At 36.6% G+C, this 13,339-nt stretch overlaps 1 long non-coding RNA gene across 4 annotated transcripts in view; it reads left to right on the forward strand.

The window, feature by feature from the left end:
- The window catches only part of LOC148131153 (uncharacterized), a 226,033-nt gene that overhangs the window by 122,322 nt on the left and 90,372 nt on the right, over nt 1-13,339 (forward strand). Inside the window, exons 1-2 of one of the 4 annotated variants that reach the window (XR_015748498.1) lie at nt 395-476; nt 9,074-9,181. The exons of 1 other annotated variant lie outside the window; for it this stretch is intronic. This is a non-coding gene — a long non-coding RNA (uncharacterized LOC148131153). Of the gene's footprint in view, nt 1-394; nt 477-9,073; nt 9,182-13,339 lie in introns of those variants that run through there. 2 more of the 4 variants (XR_015748499.1, XR_015748497.1) reach the window with 2 other exon arrangements.

A 13,339-nucleotide genomic window follows, 5' to 3' on the forward strand; every position in this document is an offset into this window, starting at 1 on the left:
TACATTATTTTCTCACTGCTTTCTAAACAAAATTCTGCTATTTGTTCATATCAAATGAGAAAAATAGTCAGTTGAGAAGAATGAATATTGAAAAAGGATGGACCGCAATTTAAAATTGTGAATGAATATGAATTATATATGCATTTAGTTTAGCAGATATTTATCTCAGTATTATTTCCTAACTCTTCCTGCAATTAACACTAGATTGTTGGTCAGAGATATGTTCAAGGTATTTCCTAGTTGCAGGTTATTGTTCTCACAATTATAACATTAATACAATAGTAGTCCTTACTTCAAGCAATGTTTACTCAATTAAAATAGTTAATGACTACTTGTGTTTTAGCAAAATCAAAGATTCATAATATTATTTGATAGTAATATTTATCTTTTCCAGGTCTGAATAGAGATGAAATATGTATGTTTGGTACTATCAAGAAGGTACTATTCTATAACTTTCTAGAATGTACTGTTGACATGTGAGTTATCTTCCTTCTTTATTCCCTTAGTCCTCCGGAATCAATAGAGAAAGAACAATTATATAACATTTGCATTTAGCTATACCATAACAATTCTGAAAATTGTTGTTGATTACCTTTGTTATCATAAGCTATTTAGTTATCTTGGTTTAATTTAATTTAATCAATTTATTTTGATTGCAATCAAAATGAATCTGATTGCAAATGACTGGAGAATGTGCTATATTAAACACTTCAACATTTGATTGTGTCAATAACTTTCTTCATTAAAGGAACCTTTAAAAAGATACATTAACCATGCTCCATATCAGTTAAGAATCTAAACTATTATTTGCTTTAGATAAAGTCAGACAACCATTCAGCTATTTTTATGTTATCTTCCAAATGATAAGTTCCATTCTCATTCAAACCTCTTAAGTCTTTACTTCTCCTACCATCTTTAAATGGTTCACACAAATCTCATTCCCTACCCCACTGAGTTTGCTTTGAAAACGTTGAATGCCATGAACCTTATTTAATTTGCCTTTCCTAACTAATGAAAAGAGAGTTAATTTGCAGGTCCATAAAAACAAAGAATCAAACAAAGAAACACTGACATACTGCTTAGAAGTGATGGGGCATAATTACAGCTTGTTGCATCCTGTGTACTAAGGAAAACAATTCATTTCTAATTAATAAAATGGGAAGTCAAGGAATCCTGTGTACATTTATTTATATATTCATAATCAGGCTAACCTTTAGTCTGTGTTTCATCAATAGCAATAACTTAAATAATACTATGCTGGCAATCTGTATTAGTACAATAAATTACATCTTATAACATATTATTCATGAGACAGCAGCAGAAAAAGTACAATACTTACAGTCAAAAGCTGTTCCTTTTAGAAAGGGAGAGGGGGAATGAACAAGCAGGATAAGCATAAGGACCAATAGGTGTTTCAAAACAAGAAAATGCATATTGTTTGCAAAGGAAAAACTGGCATTACCACCAGTGGTAGAATTCAATTTTTTTTACTACTGGTTCTGTGGGCGTGGCTTGGTGGGCATGGCAGGGGAAGGATACTGTAAAATCTCCAGTCAGAATTGGTATTTGCCGGTTCTCCGAACTACTCAAAATTTCCGCTGCCAGTTCTCCAGAACTGGTCAGAACCTGCTGAATACCACCTCTGATCCTCACCCTTATCTAAGGCAAGTGTGGATCACATAATTCACATTTCTTAGCTTCAGTTCAGGACTTCCTAGCTTCTGTATTGAAGTTGGTGCTTTATTATTTGGTAAATGAATTTTATGAATTTTCCTATGAACTAACACGCTTCTTTGGAATAGAAGGTTGATGGGTAATAGGCAAGAGACAGCAGTGACAGAGTTCCATTTATTTAAAGACATAACAATATTTTGATCCATTGCATGATAATAAATAACCTTCTGAGGGCAAATGTATATGAGGATCCAATCTGGGTCAGTCACCCTTGCTCTACTGGAATGTGTGCAACATTATCCTGGAACACATATATTTGCCTTCATTTGTAATTTTATACAAATATAAGTTTTCACTGATAAAGAGCTAGAAGTGATCCTTCCTCAGCAGATATAGCCAGATATATAAATATACTACACATTCTCAAAGACGTAATTTTAAGAACTTAGACCTCCTCTCAATTTATGAATAAAGATGTAGGTGAATAGCTGAGGGACACATACATAAAAGAAAGTTAACAATCAGTTCCCAGGTTCCCTTTCTTACATGCCATTAGTGCACCTTTTAAAATCCCCCCCTCAACTATAAAACTATAAATTGTCAAAGTTTGGAAGAAATGGACAAGGCCTACAGTATATTTAAGAGTTAAGAAAGAACAGAATTCATCTCCTTCATCCAAGATAGCTTGTGGCTGTGGAATTCATTCACACCTTATTTCATATCTAAGTAATTAAAAAAACCACAACCTTGACTGATGTACATGTTTGTTTTTAAAAATAATTTTATTAGAGGCATGAATAAAACAATAAATAATTATAGAAATAAAGCGTGAGAGAAAAATAATTAAAAAAATATATTAAAAAGACCTCCCCATCTTGATTGTGACAAATATGAACAATTATATAAAACTCAACACTCCATATCCCACTTCTTAACTACTAAAATCTCCTTTGAAAGTTATTCAATGGCCACAATATCCTAATATAAACAAAGTTAAAAAAAAAACCATTACACATAAATAATATCTTATTTTCAAATACGTATTCCATATCTCCACTCTATAGGCACATCCATATTTCACAAATATGAAATAATTCTTATATCTCAATAGAGACAAAAAAAGCAAAAAGAAATAATTCTCCTTAAAAAAAAATCATCTCATCGAGCAATCAGTATTAAAAAAAATCCAAAAAGAACAATCCAGAATAATAACATATCCCATTTTATCCTTTATTGAATAAAACAACTTTGTAAAAAAATTTCTTCATATAAAAGGGTCTTTCTCCATGATCCATTTGGATGGTTAAGAACCATTTTACAAATTCCTTTGGTGTCTTAAATGGTCTCTTTTGTAAATCTAACAAAGGGGAATTATTTCAGTTATTTTCTGGGATTCTCATTTTTATTTCCCTCTTGGTTTTTAAAATCTTATCCAGCGTATCTGGTGACAGATTTGAACATTCAAAATATTCATTTTCTCTGCAAGTAAATTTTGCTGGATATACTATCTTGTTCTGTGATATCTTCATTCCATAGCAGGCTGCTCACTCCATTTCTTGATGCTGATCTTTATGCAATTTTTCAAAGATGTCTCTAAATGCCATTATAAATTGTTTGCCTTATATCTCCAATCTCAAAAACAATTTTTCTTTACCACAAGCATACTTTTTTTGAAAAATAGTTTCAAAATTTTAATATTCAAAACCAACATTTTTGAAGCCTTAAAATGTCTGTAGCCAAAATATTACTTCACATTTTGCTGTTTATTTTAAGATTTTAGAAATTATAAAAGTAATTCTTCATATTCTTATAGTGAGGATTAAGAGTGTTCACTCAGCCAATATTTCCAATCTTATCATTCTAAAGGTGTCTAACTTCTTCTTTTTTTTTTTTTAACAAGTTTTATTTTCAAGACAAACAATACATAAATACACATAAACACAAAACATAAAAGCATAAAAAATCTCTTTTCTGAAAGTTGCTTAGTCCCGGGTTAAAACTCTTGGTACAGACACAAGTTCAGTTTCATATTCATTTTACATACCATTTCATATCTTATTAACATTTTCAATTTTCTATATAACTTCTCCTCTCCTTTAAATTTTCTCAATTTTTTTTCCTCCTCTCAATTCATATCCTAATATTTATTATTCTTTGTCTGTTCTATTCCAGCCAATCATTTATTTTTCTTCTTTAAAAAAAAGAAGAAATACTTCTCCTGTACACTATATGGAGTATGATGCCTTTATCTTTTTCCCTTATATTTATAGTACCTAATATAAAATGCATAACATACATTGGGATTCTGTCTGGTACATTCTAAAATTATACTATATTATCAAAAATAATACAAATCTATTCATTAGTATTGATATTCATTCATATCTTAGACGTTTAACTCATTACTTTTCAATTAAATCACATACTTTTATGAGAGCCCTATTTTCCATAATTATCCCCCCCCCACATCACATATTATAGCTCAATATTTCGTTGAAATGTTCCTCCTTCTTCTACTTCAAATCTCATTTCACAAAATATTTTACTAGTATACCATGTTCTAATCATTAATTTTAACAATCATTTATATCTTAAACATTTTATCCATTTCAATTGAATATTATGCCTTTGTGGGAACACTTATGCTTTCCACGATTATTACCCCCCACATCACAATCTTGAATCATATTTCATTACAGTACTCTCTTTTTCTTAACAAAAATTTCACTTATTTATATTTTATCACATTTTAAGCTACATATTATTTCTAATTTTCTATAATTACTTCTAAATACAGATATAAAAATACAATCTTATGTACCTTTCTAGAATCCCATTAACAATAAGATCTATCCATTATCTCTGAAAAACTTTTGCTTCTTAATATCTTGCTCCCCACCATTAGAGCTTCTCATCCCTTCCTTTCTCCCTTGCTTCTTCTTCTCCTTGTCCTCTTTAACCCATTGTCTCTCCACCTCCCTTTTATTCTGCTTTCCCCCTTTCTGTTGTTTCTTAACATAATGTCCCTTTTTCACCTTATTCTTCTCTTTTTGGGCTGTTTTTCCAGATCTTAAAGACCTCTTTTCCTTTTTCTCTTGCTTTTTCCCATCTCCAATCAAAGTCCTTTTTTCATCAAAGATGGCTTCTTCTTCTTCTTTGTCCCCATCATCCTCATTCTGCTTCGCATAGATATAAACCGCCATTTCTAAGTATTGAAAAATAGTGCCAAGTCCATCTTCCCCTCCTTGTTTTTCTCTTTCATATTTTTGATATATAAGTTCCAATCCATCCACAGGTGATGCCATTGTGTAGAGAAAAGGTTTTTCCAAACAACCACCCAGATGATTTAATCAGAAATAATTTCCAAAGGTTCCAAAATCACCAAACAATCCAAACCGACTGTTTCTTTTAAATACCTTCTTCTTCTTCACTTTTTCTTTCTGAGGTTAAAGTAATCACAAATCCTTTTCAAATATATTTTTTGGAAGTTTTTAAACTCTTTGCAATTCTAGGCAATCTTCTCCTTATTTTCAAATTTTGCTCTGATTTTTTTTTCACTCTCCCTTCCCACTCACAGCCAAAAAGATTTTTTTTTTCCCGCTGTCACTTTAGGAAGGAGAGTAGAACAAAGAAAAAAAAACTTTCCCCTTTAGGGTATTCGCAGCTTGTGGCTCTCACAAGGAACAATATATCCTTAACAGCTTTCAAGGTTCCAAATCACTTTCTCCCGTCTTGTCCCGGTTAAAAGCACCTTTCACTTTCTCCAGCTTTCTCCCTCCTGCACTTGCTTACCCGGCTGCAGCTTTCTTCGTGGCGGCCATTACTGACCGCCGTTCCTCCGCCTTGGGAAAAGGGAGTTTAGCCGGCTGGGGAGGGGGTTTGCGGCACCCCCAAACCCCTTGCCGGATCGCCCCTGTCTTCAGCTGTCTCTATGGGGCAACTATATCCCCCAGATCCAAATGGATCGGGGGAACCTTGGCGGCGAACGCAGCAGGGATCGCGCGGTCGCAAATCCCTGCCGCTGCCGAAGGCTAGCAAACCAGAAATCATAAAGGTGTCTAACTTCTTTAAATCCATTAATAGGCAATTTCTAAAAATAGTAAGTAAGAGAAGTGCATAAATTTAGTGCCCCTGAAGGGCTCCAATATGCAGCTGGAGCAAGATGGTGATTTTCCACCTCCTCCTTAACCTCCCTCACCTGAGAGTGCTGTCTTCTGATCCTTGTGAGGTAAAGGAATGATCACAAGGTTAAACAGTTTGGGCAATCTCTCATCATTCTCTTTTTTCAGAAGAACATCAAAGCTGATCTGTTTCAGCTTGTCTGTGGAACTGTCTTCAGTTGACCATTTCCCATGGAAGCCACCTGATCAACATTTGCTCCATATTTACAGACAACCAGTGTAGGAACCACCAGCTGAAGGGGAGGGGGCCCTAACAGGAAGACATTTCAATTTAGACTATGTGTGAGGGAGAAAAAACTTTTGGTGTTCATGCATTAGGAGAATATCTATCCTTTCCCAAGGGAAGGGAAATATTCTGGTGAGATTCCTGTACACTAGCATTCATCAATAAAGAAGCCTCTTTGATCATTCTTGGAGCTGTTCTCCTTGCTTGTGCCTGACACAAACTTATCATTAGGCAAATAACTCTTGTCTTTAAACATTAGCTTCCAGCAGCAGGCACTCACTGTCATGAAATAGCAAATTGTTAGCTAATTCATTAGTATTTAATTACATACAATGATACAGGGGAAAAGAGAGTCACTTATGGGATTTGTTACTTCATATCTTAGAATAAATTGGCAAGGTTCTGAAATTGTACTCCTTTATCTTAACCATGGGAAATAATTTACTTCAAAGAAAGCAAAAAGTCATATAATGTTATTTTTAATTTTTTTACATGTCCATATATGTTACATGCAACGTTTATATACTGGAATGCATTCTATATTGTATTTCACACTTCAATGGAGAAAATGGGACAGCCGCACCTGCAGGAATCATCAGGCAATTGAAAGCCAACCTCAACAGATGTTAAGAAATGTGATAATTAGATTTTTATACCACCTATTTTCTGGACAATAACCATCCTGTGTGAAATGGGTTAGGCTGAAAGTGACTGATCCAAAGTCATCTGTCAGGGTTTCACCCCCAAGAGTGGCCTAGAATTCACAGTCTCCCACTTTCTAGACCAGCACCATACCAAACTGGATTATTGAAAAATTTTGGAAAAGTTGATTAAACCTGACATTTTCGAGTGCACCAGACAGGATGCTTTCAACTTTCATGTATTCCAGTAAAAAAAAAAAAAAAAAAGATGGATATGGGGGAATACATCCTCTACATCCAGGAAAAATAAAACTTGATATTATCAAACTTGTTTCTTTGCCTCCCAATCCCCAGTTCTTTGAATGAGACAGAACAGTAACCACACCTGAAAGAATCCTTGCTAGAAACTATAAGGATACTTGAAACCCTGCCAGAATAGAACAAAGTCCCATTTAAATAAAAAGCATCCTGTTTCTTATACCGTATTTATCGGCGTATAACACGCACAGGCGTATAACACGCATCTTCATTTTAAGAGGGAAATTTCAGGAAAAAAATTAAATTTCTAAATAAAAACTTTGAAGCAAAATAAGGGTAGCTCAGAACTTTTTTTATTAATATTATTACCACTTATAAGGTAAATCAGTGGTCCCCAACCTTTTTTGTACCAGGGACCGGTTTCAAGCAGAAAATTTTTGCAAGGACGGGGGAAGAGAAGAGAAGGAGGCTTCGCTCTCGCTGCTCCACCATCCAAGGAAGAAACTGCTTCAAAGAAGCGGGGGCTTTTCCTGTCGCCGCAGCTATTCAGCGCTGTTTCACCCCCACTCCCACCCCGCGCTTCAATCCACAGTGTCCCATTCTGCCTGCCTGCCTGCCTGCCTTAGTTTCTGGTTGTTTGGGAGCAGCTTTGGCTGAGAATAATAACTATTCGCCTCTTTTACTCAGCGAAGCTGTTCCGATTCAACCATTAACGAAGGCAGGCAGGCAGGCAGAACGGAGCACTGCGGGCGGGCGGGCGGGCGGACGGGGTGGGGGTGGGGGGAGAAACGGGCGCTCAGGGAAGCTGCGGCGACAGGAAAAGCCCCGCTTCTTTGAAGCAGTTTCTTCCTGTGCTGGTGGAGGAGCGAGAGAGCGACTGAGAGAGCTGACCCAGAGAGAAGGACAGGCTTCGGTTGCTTCCTCCCCCCCTTCTTTCATTTGTGTCCTTGATCCCCGATCCCAGCAGCATTCACCGAAGGCGTCTTAACATTATATCGACGTATAACACGCATACATCATTTGCCCCCTATTTTCAGGGGGAAAAAGTGCGTGTTATCGCCGATAAATACGGTAAATATTAGCCAGATCCCATGGAAGCCAGCAGGTAGTGTTTAATGATGGAATCATAGCCATTACTTGCTCTTCTTCAGTGACAATATTTCAGGGCATTGTGCTCTCATGCCTGGAAATAGTTGACAAGCATCATAACAATTGTACCTATGAATTCAATTTTTCAAAGATAACAATGTATGCTGTGATTAGGTAGCTCCGCAGTTCAATTATGTGTGTTATAAAGCAGTGATCCCCAACCTTTTTGACGCCGCGGCCCGGTACCGGCATCAGCTGGGCGCCGCGGCCCGGTACCGGCATCAACTGGGCGCCGCCATCTTTTTGACGAAAAGTGCTTCCGGTGACCTCACCGGAAGCACTTTTTCGTCAAAAGATGGCGGGCGCAGCGCTCCGGTGAGCTTTTCGGGTAGAAATGGCTTTCTACCCGGAAAAGCTCATCGAGCGCAGCGCCGCCATCTTTTTGATGAAAAGTGCTTCCAGTGAGCTTTCTACCCAGAAAAGCTCACCGGAAGCACTTTTACCAAAAAGATGGCGGCGCCCAGCAACCAGCGGCCCGGTAAGACTTGTTCCGCGGACCGGTACCGGTCCGCGGACCGGCGGTTGGGGACCGGCAGTTGGGGACCCCTGTTATAAAGAACATCTGAGTTCCTCTTTCTTAAACCTTTCACATTTCAGATTCATTAGGTAATCCCAATAATAGTATAATAGAAACAAGAAATATTCCCTACTACTTTTTCTGTCCCATCCATAATTTTCTATTCCAATATTATCTCCACTTTTATTCTGTTCTTTTCTAAATAAAAAGTATGAAATTTTGGTTATTTTCTTTTATGAAACATTTGTGACCCTGTCATTTTAACAGGTATTTTTTTCTATATTCTTTCAAGTTCTCTATAATTTTGATATAACAATCAGAATGTGATGTAATAGTCCAATAGTAGGATAAAAGAATTATAACATTTGTTGTTTCATTGTCAATCCTTTTCTAAGCATCCCTAAAATGAATTTTTCCTTTTTTCCAGTTGCAGGGAAGGGATTCTACCAGTTCACACCTATTTTCTAGAACCGGTTGTTAACATTCTATGCAGTTCGGAGAACCGGTTGTTAGAAGAAATTACTGGCCTAATCCTGTAAGTAAGGCAGGAAGGAAACATCCTGGTATTGCTTACAGAAATTGCCTCTCCGTTAACCTTTATTACATTTTTGGCAGGATTAGACTTCCTGTCTCAGGAACTTCTCTGGAGTTTTTCCTCTCCTTTGCTGGTACTTTGCTTGTGTGGAGTGACCATTCAAAGTTACAATGGCACTGAAAAAAGTGACTTATGACCATTTTTCATACTTACAACTGTTGCAGCATCCCCACAGTCATGAGAGGCCAGGCGAGGAGATGCGTGCCTCGATGTGAGTGATATTGAGTTGGCCACACCCAGCTAATAACATGACCACCAAGCCATGCCCACCAATTGAGCCACACCCACAGAACCGGTTGTTAAAAAATTTGAATCCCACCCCTGTCCAGTTGCCACATTAGGTTTTTGTTTTCTGACTATAATATATTCAGATACTATCAGCCCATACAGAGAGTTATGTTTCATTGCTCTAATATTCATATGCTCAGTTTCTTATACCAAACCATTTCTATCATATTAATGTAAATTATTGGAAAAAGAAAACAAAAGAAAGTTGTATCTGGATAGTGAGTAATCTGGCACTAAATCTGGGTAGCAGTTGCTATTTTATGCACAATAATATTTGCAAAGCATAAAGTGTCATATCAGGACTGAAGCTATCAAGATGGGAGCTAGAGAGCCAGTTTGGTGTAGTGGTTAAAATGTTGGCCTAGAAACAAGGAGAACTTGAGTTCTGGTCCTGCTTTAGACATGAAAGTTCTCTGGTCTGGGTAACTTTGGTTACAGTCATGGACTCTCAACCCAACTCACTTACAGGGTTGTCATGGTGGGGAAAATAGGAGAAGGAAAGAATGTTTGCCACCTTGAGTTTATATGAAGAAAAAAAAGGTGAAATAAAAATCTAATCTGCCCACCCATTAAAAGCAGAATGAATTGTTCTGTAAACATATGACAGATGTCAACCTTTAATTTTGAGAAAATCTATTCATTTGAAAAGGCAGAAGAAAAGGCTCATATTTAAAATCTGGGTTCAAAACACATGCAAATGTTTTAGGGAATGAAGAGATTGATTGTTGGGACTGGTGTGAAGTTTGATCTCCCATTCATAACAGTATACACACACACACACACACACACACACACACACACACACACACACCTAAAACTAGAAGATTTTCCTATAAACTAAACTTGCATAAGATCTATAATAAGTCAATTTATAAGGGAACTTAAAAATTGGTAACTGAACTTATTTTATAGAACTGCCCAGACATAGACAGCTACATCAATTTCAGAACACACTTAAAAGCTAACTTTTATAATATACAGTAGTAACTTCCACTGTGAATTTTTCACCTCCAGCAGGATTACAATTGGGCTGCATTAAAATGGTAACTTTCTATTGTTAAATCAAAAGTAAGCTGGAATGAAAAGAGCTTAAATGGCCCATTTGATGAAATATGGGACACATTCATTCCTCAAAGTATAATACACAGAGACTTTATCCAGGCTTACTTGGATGTTGGCAGAAGACCCACAGAATTATAACAGAGTAGGAGAAAAAGGACAGAAAAATCTTCTACCAATGGAGAAGTAGGACATTCTGCAAACGGGTACGCTAAACACTCCAGTTCTATCTTATCGGGAAAAAAGTTATCTTCTCTTAATTCACATTAAGTATTAATATGCCCTCTATTCTATTCCTTTATGGGTGTTTAAAACATCTCATAAAAGTTATCTTGCAATTTTTTCAGTCTGCAAACTCTTCATCACCATCATTTTAGCCATTGTTTATCCACTGCAGGATGAAGACCTCTTCCACATGTTTCTAACCAAAATAGTCCTGAGCTTTCTTTTGCCAATTGGGCCTGCAATACTTGCTGATGTCATCTATCCATCTGTTTTAGGTCTCTTTCATGGATGCTTTTTATCAAGTGGGATCATTATATGACTGCTTTGGTCCACCTGCCATCAGTTTTTCTTGCTATGTGAATTCCATTTTAATTCTTTTACTCTCTTGATGATATTATATACTTTAATTTGTTCTCTAATCCATGTGCAGGTCTTTCTATCATGTCTTGTAATGCTGAGCATGTGTCTTTCCATGGCTCTTTGCACCACTCGTGGTTTTGTATAGATTGTGAGGTTAGTGTCCGTGTTTTACTAGCATATGTTAGAGCAGGTAACATACACTGATTGAAAACTTTTTTCTTCAGGCATAAGGGGAGATTGTTCTTGAAAATTATGCTTAGTTTGCAGAATGCCTGCTTATTTCTGTGGTGTACAAACTATTTGTTTTCTTAACTGCAATGTATTGAATAAACTCCATTTCCTGGGTTTACCCAATATGTTGAACTACAATGATTGAATCAGATTTCAGTTAATTGCACAAACTTATGTTTATGAGAAAACCAGATATACTTCTGGTATATTCCTGGTATATTACATAACTTGAAATATGTGAGAGTTTATCATGAAGATATGAGAAAAAGCACTCTAGTGTATTTAAAATTTAAAAAATGGTACATTCATTTTTTTAAAATATGAAATCAGAGCCTCCCCCCAGGACAGACAAAAACTTTAAAAATGAACTTAAAATGTTACTCTTTGTTTTCAAAGGCAAGCCAAACACATATACCAAAGCGCCCGTTAGGCTTTCCATTGCAGATGGAGCAATTATTCTCAGTAAGTAAAGTTCAGAGACCTTTGTAAGAAGAAACTGACTTGGAGGGTGGGGGGATAAAAGTCCCAGGGGTCTGAGCTTGAAGCATTTAGGCAAATCAAGCTCACAAATTCCCCAGCCATCACCTATGCAGCTGGTCTCATTTGTCTGCACCTGCTGTTTGCATAGGAGATTTTCCCAAAGTTCTTTCCACAGCTTCTGCCTGCTGGCTGGCCATAAATAATGCATTAGTATCTTCCAAAAGCCATGTAGATAAGTCATGTAATGTTAGCATTCACTCACTCCAATTTCTAGGATCTTCAAAGCTGCTGTTTTTGCCATAACACCCCTACATTCTGTTAACAAAATAGTTCACTTTTATATCTTCTATTTATTTATTCTTGAATATTTTTACCCATGTAGAAGCCCCAAATCATCTTTAAATTGACATAATAAACCCCAAAATCAATACAAATAAATAGGTCTCTTAAAGAGACAGGACAAGCAATCTAAAAGACAATTTGATCCCTGACTTCTATTGTTTCAGGAGGGTTTGGTTCAATACTGAATCTTATGATACATTCAAGGCCAAAATCTCTATTATGAATGGGAGCTGCTGTTCTGTTAGGGCTGTCCAGCAGTTTGGATTTCATTCTCAAAAGCTGCTCTGGAACTATAGAGAATAAAGAGGATGAATTTGAGAAAAATGTACACAAACCAGTCAAAAGGGGTTGAAACATTTGATAATATTTGGAAGCAGATCACACAGATGCCTTCATAATTCACTGAAATATAAGGGGAAAGTAGGTACAGCACAATCAGATTTGCAAGGTTCTGTTATTATAGCCAATCTCAATCTTCTTTGATTTCTGGGTCTGATCCACGTAGTGTGGCTGACAGGAGCATGACTCTAGATTCTATCTAAACAAGTTAAAACAGCCACTATTTTTCACTGAATGGTATAGCAGCTGGGGCCGCTGTAAAGAGCTCCAAACAAGTACTATCTTAATGCTCCAAAGTGTTGGATTCATATGCAAAGCACTGCATAGTCCTAACTTCCATTTTTGTACTTTTTTGAGATGTTCCAACAATTAGAAAGCAAATACATTTCCTTTCTTCAACTCTTCTTTCCTTTTCTACCTGGCTATCAGCATTCCAAAGTTTCTATGCTGTTAAATTCCCGGCTTGCGGGCTGGATGCATCATGCGCTGGCCACACCCGGTTTAGTGAAGGGGGAAATGTCCCAATATGTCACGTGATGCCACCGTAATGACTTGAGTTTGACACCCCTGCCCTAGACCATATCTGAAGAGCATTTGGCTTGTTGTTGCTGTTCTTTGTAGCTGCATGTCTCTGTTTTAAATACCTATCTGAAACCTCTGAAATTTTAGTAGCTATGCTGATACTTCCTTTCTATAACTGCATTTCTGTTGCATGCAGCATTTGAATTCACAATGAGAAGGAGTCCTGTTGGGAAAACTCCTGCTATTATTGAG

The sequence above is a fragment of the Notechis scutatus genome, chromosome 3 (assembly GCF_049901735.1).
Source record: "Notechis scutatus isolate UNSWTSFEM ecotype Mainland chromosome 3, rNotScu1.2, whole genome shotgun sequence".
NCBI classification, from domain to species: domain Eukaryota; kingdom Metazoa; phylum Chordata; class Lepidosauria; order Squamata; family Elapidae; genus Notechis; species Notechis scutatus.